Source organism: Marmota marmota, unplaced genomic scaffold (genome assembly GCF_001458135.2).
Source record: "Marmota marmota marmota unplaced genomic scaffold, marMar, whole genome shotgun sequence".
Lineage (NCBI taxonomy): Eukaryota > Metazoa > Chordata > Mammalia > Rodentia > Sciuridae > Marmota > Marmota marmota.
In genome coordinates, this window is record NW_025999872.1 from 1,374,086 (window position 1) to 1,380,186 (window position 6,101).

Consider the following 6,101-nt stretch of genomic DNA (forward strand, 5'->3'; position numbering starts at 1 on the left):
AAAAAAAAAAAAAAAAAAAAAGGTAGCCTCCTGAGTATACCATCTCATCTCAATCATCCTTTCCCATGATGCAGTTTCATCATAAAGCCAGCCACAGTGGTGTACACTATAATCCTAGCAGCTCAGAAGGCTGAGGCAGGAGGATCACAAATTCAAAGCCAGCCTCAGCAGTTTAGCAAGGCCCTAAGTGATTTAGCAAGATACTGCCTGAAAATACAAAATAAAGAGGGTTGGGGATGTGGCTCAGTGGTTAAGCGTTTCTAGGTTCAATTGCTGGTGAAAAAAAAAAAAATTAATGCAGGAAGACTTTTTTGATGCAGTATGTTATATGTTTGTAGAAGGCTAACACTGAAAAGTTAAATGGGGTGAGGAACCAGAGAGAGTGTCCTAAATTTAAAATCTATTTTGTCTGTTAAATTTTACTAAGAAAGCAGCTATTTTAGTGAATTACAAACTTCCTTTTTAATGTACATGTAGCATTTTAGGAGAAACTGTTCTGTGCTCTGCATATCTTGGAAGTTGTTATAAATCAGTACATAAAAGGCTTTCTTATTTTTTATGGTTAAATGGTATTTGGTGGAATAAATTTATCATAATTCATCAAGCTAGTCCTCTATTGATGATCATTTAAATGGAATTCCATATTACAATGAACAACCTTGTATATATCTCACATCATTTTGTACATGCAGGAAGGTATATGTAGGATAAATTCCTGGGAGAACAAATGCTGAGTCAGAGACTATGTGTATACACATACACTCATACACACTCACACATACACACACGTATACACACACATACACACATATCTTTATTTTGTATTAAGAATTTTTTCAAATATATGTGTGTGCATATATCTGTATATACAAGGCTGGCATAAACAGTAACAATTTTGATTGACTTTTTTTCTGTTTTAATAAATATATATGAAAATATGTATTTTATAATTATGATTTTTTTTTAAGTACAGGGGAACTTAGGTTGCTTTACCACAGAGTTCTATTTTTTTATTTTTTTTAAGATGGAGGGGTGGGTCCTCTCTAAGTTGCTAAGGCTGGCCTCAAGCCTGTGATCCTTTTACCTTAGCCTCCCCAGTTGCTGGGATTACAGGCCTATGCCACTAGACCTGGCTTGTATTTTGTAATTGTGATTGATATTCAAATTTCACTTCAGAGAGATTCGACTAATATTCACCAATTTGTTAAGGAAACACCCTCATCAGCAGTATATCTGAGATTTTTTTTATCCTTGTTTTAATCTGATAGGTTAAAAATTGGTTATCTTGCAGTGTCTTTATTTTGAATTTCTTTATTAGTATTACGAATTTTTCATATTTTCATGTTTGTATATATACACAAACATATACATACACGTGTACACGTGCAATGAAAATATTCATTTGTATGTGTTTGTGAATTCATATATATTGGAATTTTTTCATTGCTGGGGATTAAACGCAAGGCCTTGAGCATGCTAGCCAGGGGATCTCCCACCAAGCTACACCTCCAACCCCCTTTTCATATATTTTATTTTTATTTTTTTTTTATTGTTGGTTGTTCAAAACATTACATAGTTCTTGATATATCATCTTTCACACTTTGCTTCAAGTGGGTTATGAACTCCCATTTTTAGCCCATATACAGATTGCAGAATCACATCAATTACACATCCATTGATTTACATATTGCCATACTAGTGACTGTCGTGCTCTGCTACCTTTCCTATCCTCTACTATCCCCCCTCCCCCATATATTTTAAATACAGTTTATATTTCCCTTTTTAATTTTTTTTTTGTAGTTGTAGATGGACAGAATGCCTTTATTTTATTTGTTTATTTTTATGTGGTGCTGAGTATTGAACCCAGTGCCTCACATATGCTAGGCAAGTGCTCTACCACTGAGCCCCAGCCCCAGCCCTATATTTCCCTTTTTTAAATAAAACTTTTATTTGCATTTATTTTATTCATAAAACCATAATCAATTCTTGTGCCATAAGGTTTTGTTTCTTCAGGGATATATTTCATGCAAATTATCTTCTGGTTTAGGAATTATTGATCCATCCTTCCTTCTTTCCTTCCTTTCTTTTTGGTGGTGTGCGGTACTGGAGATTGAACCCAGGGGCACTTAACTACTGAGCCACATCCAACAGAGCTCAGTTGAGGCTGGCCTTGAATTTGGATCATCCTGTCTCAGCCTTCTGTATCACTTCGAGTAACAGGCATGTGGCACCATGCTTGGCCTTTTTCCTTTTCACTGAGGATCATTTCAGTATGGCAGGGGGAACTCATGTATTGGTTAATCCAACCATGAGCTCTGTTAAGTACAGCCATGCATCCTGGGTGCTTTGTTCACCTACAGATATTCAGTGACCACATAATCTATAATCTAAACCCTTAAATTCTGAGTTGTTTTTTTTTTTTTAAGAGAGAGAGAGAGAATTTTTTAATACTTACTTTTTAGTTATCGGCGGACACAACATCTTTGTTTGTATGTGGTGCTGAGGATCGAACCCCGGCCGCACACATGCCAGGCGAGCGCGCTACCGCTTGAGCCACATCTCCAGCCCCAAATTCTGAGTTATTATTCTCTGCATTTTTAAGCTTGTGCAACAGAAATTCATTACTCCTTTTAAGCCACCAATCCTGTGTCCAGCCCCACTGTTTGGCCTGGGCACACTTTCCAACTCCTCCATTGTAACACCCGAATAGCACACATTGCTTTTTTTTTTTTTTTCTGGGGGCTACTGAAGATTGAACTCAGGGATAGTCAAGTATTCAGCCACATCCCCAGTCCTATTTTGTATTTTATTTAGAGACAGGGTTAGGGTTAGGGCCTCACTAAGTTGCTGAGGCTAGTTTTGACCTGACAATCCTCCTGCCTCAGGCTCCTGCGCTGCTGGGATTAAAGGTATGTGCCACTGCACCCAGCACTCACACATTGCTTTTTTTTTTAATTTGTTGTTTTTGTTGTTAATGAATCTTTATTTTTATTTATTTGTATGTGGTGCTGAAAGTCAAACCTAGTGCCTCACACATGCTAGATAAGCGTTCTACCACTGATCCACAACCCCAGCCCTCAAACATTACTTTTTAAGGTGACATCCTCCAGACACTCTGTGTTTTTTTGGGTATGCATACCCTTGATGGCAGTTTCATGGATGTTCTTAGTGTGAACACAAAGATTTGAACCTCTTTAACTGAGTTTTATTTTTTGTGGTTCCAGTGATTGAACCCAAGGCCTGTGTATTCTAGGGTAAGCACTCTACATTGAGCTATACCCCTAGCCCCTGAACTTATTGATTTGCATGATTTTGTGGAGGTTTCTGGGTCAAGAGAGTAGCAAACCATTTCTAAAGGTATGTACTACTGCACCCAGCATTTTTCATTTTTATGAATACCAATAGTATTTACCAATAGTGTTTAAATTTGAGCCAATCGTGGTAGCCCATATCTGTAATCCCAGAGGCTCGGGAGGCTAAGACAGGAAGATCACAAGTTCAAGGCCAGCCTCCGTAGTTTAGTGAGGCCTTAAGCAACTTAGTGAGATTCTGTCTTAAAATAAAAAATAAAAAGGATCGGGGATGTAGCTCAGTGGTAAATTGCCCCTGGGTCAAATCCCCAGTACCCTAAATAAATAAATAAATTTGAGATGGCACTAAAGTATCTAGAAATATTCTGTGCTAATTCTGTTAATGAAAGAGACCAGAGAATCAGTGAGACTTATAGGAAGGAAACTCCTCATTTTTTATTCCTTATAGTACTGATTGAATAAAAATGATTAAATAAAGATATTCCAAGTTCATAAGGGCACATGGACATACTTAAGTAGTTTTTCTAAAGAAAATTTTGCTATCTAAATACTATTTAATAAGGAAAGCAGGAGTTACCTTAAAATTACTGATTGTATTATTTATCGATAATACGCATTGATTCTAACAATAACAGTAGGGTCCCTCATGGTGCTGTGTGTTTGCCAAAGAAAAGGCCTGTTTTGTCAAAAGGGGAGAACCAGAATTACTATATTAAGTGAAAAGCAGGAAAAGTCAGCAGAGATGGTGATAATTAGGAGTTAAATAGATGGGCTCATAGAGGAGGCCACGGAAGATGAAGTTTGTTTCGTAAGGACCTTTTTTCCCTTTGCAGTGCTGAGACTCCAACCAAGGACATTTTACCACAGAAGAGGGAAGTGTTCTGCCATTAAGCTATATCCCTGCCCTGAGCAGGGATATTTAAAGGAAACACACTGGACTAAATATTAGCATATCTGCACAAATGTTGAGCAGAAAATTAACTTTGTATTTTGGAAGAATTCACATGAGGGAGGCTCTGAAATTTTGGCACAAACTAAAGTAATACTATACAAGTGTTTGCCTTCTTTTAGTTATAAAGTATTGTTGCTCCTTGAGGACTGTTACCCTTCAAGACTGACTGATTATATAAATGAGGTGAGTCACTGTACCCTCTTTGTTCTGTAAGAACAATCATAATTTTTAAACTATGGGTGGCCCAAAACCTAAAGACCTAGGCAAGAGCATCTTCTTCTTATTAAACCATTCTTGGAAGACCCAGAATAGGATCACATATTCATTAGCAGACTGGCTATAAAAATTTGATTAGGATCTCAAAATGAATATCTTTAAAAAGTAATTTTAAACATTTGAAAACTTTCTTAGTTAATATATGCCACATGATGCCAAATTCAGAATGTGAAAACAGCATAGATTATACAGCCCTCCCAACCCCCTTCATGGTGATAATTATCTTTTATCACATATCCTTCCTCAGAGTTTCTGTGCCTTTATAGATGTCATGTATGAGAAAGTTTGTGCTCACAAATGATAGCATATCGTATACATAGTTTTGAATTTTTTTTACTTATAGTTAAAATTGTATCTTAATTTTAAGTAATTATCTTTAAGTAATTATCTTAATTCTTAAAATAAGACATTAAAAATCCAGTTTATGAGCCCATCTTATTAAATGAAAACTCTAGGTCTATATTGTTGTAAGTAAACTTTTAGTTAAAGTGAGTGTATTGTAATTGGTTTTTGAGTGTAAGCTCTTTCTTGTCATATAGTTTTATGTAAGTTAGGGTTATATTTAAATTCTATTTCTGGGGCTGAGATTATAGCTCAATGGTAGAGTGCCTTCTTAGGATATGTGAGGTCCTGGGTTAATCCCCAGCACTACCCCCTTCAAAAAAAATTTTTTTTACTTCTTATTAATAATCAATATACTACTATACTTCTAATTAATAGACTACTAACATAGACACTCATGCATTCTGTATCCAAATATTTTATATGTGCATAGATGTTTTTAAATCTTTTTTTTTTTTTTTAGTTGTAGATGGACATAATACCTTTATTTATTTATTTTTATGTGGTGCTGAGGATTGTACCCAGTGGCTCATACGTGCTGGGCAAGTGTACTACCACTGAGCTACAACCCCAGCCCTGTGCATAGATTTTAAAATGCCAATTGTATTTAAAATATTTTTTTTCTGAAATGTAGCAACACTCACATAATAAATTATTTCAATAAGAGCCTTTATTTAGGCACTGGGGTTGTGGCTCAGTGGTAAAGTGCTCATCTAGCATGGTTCAATCTTCAGCACCACATATAAAATAAATAAAATAAAGGTATTGTGTCCTTTACTACAACTAAGAAATAAATGGATTTTTCTTAAAAAGAGCCTTTATTTATACATATATAACCAATTAGTTATAATTAAATTAATAATGAATTGTCAGGTGTATTATGATCTTCTTGAAAAGGAGTTTTTTTTTGTTGTTGTTGTTGTTACTGGCAATTGAACACAGGGATGCTTTACTATAGCTAGATCCCCAGCTCTTTTTTTTTTTTAAGAGAGAGAATTTTTAATATTTATTTTTTAGTTTTTTGGCGGACACAACATCTTTGTTTGTATGTGGTGCTGAGGATCGAACCCCTGGCCGCACGCATGCCAGGCTAGCTTGCTACTGCTTGAGCCCCAGCCCCAGCCCCATCCCCAGCTCTTTTTATTTTTTATTTTGAGACAGGTTCTGGGCTGTTCCCCAGGATGGCCTTGAACTTGGAATCCTCTTGCCTCAGTGCGTGG

General features: G+C 36.0%; 1 protein-coding gene across 1 annotated transcript in view; it reads left to right on the forward strand.

Annotated features, from left to right (window-relative positions):
- The window catches only part of Npepps (aminopeptidase puromycin sensitive), an 89,746-nt gene that overhangs the window by 33,314 nt on the left and 50,331 nt on the right, over positions 1 to 6,101 (forward strand). The window lies entirely within an intron of this gene.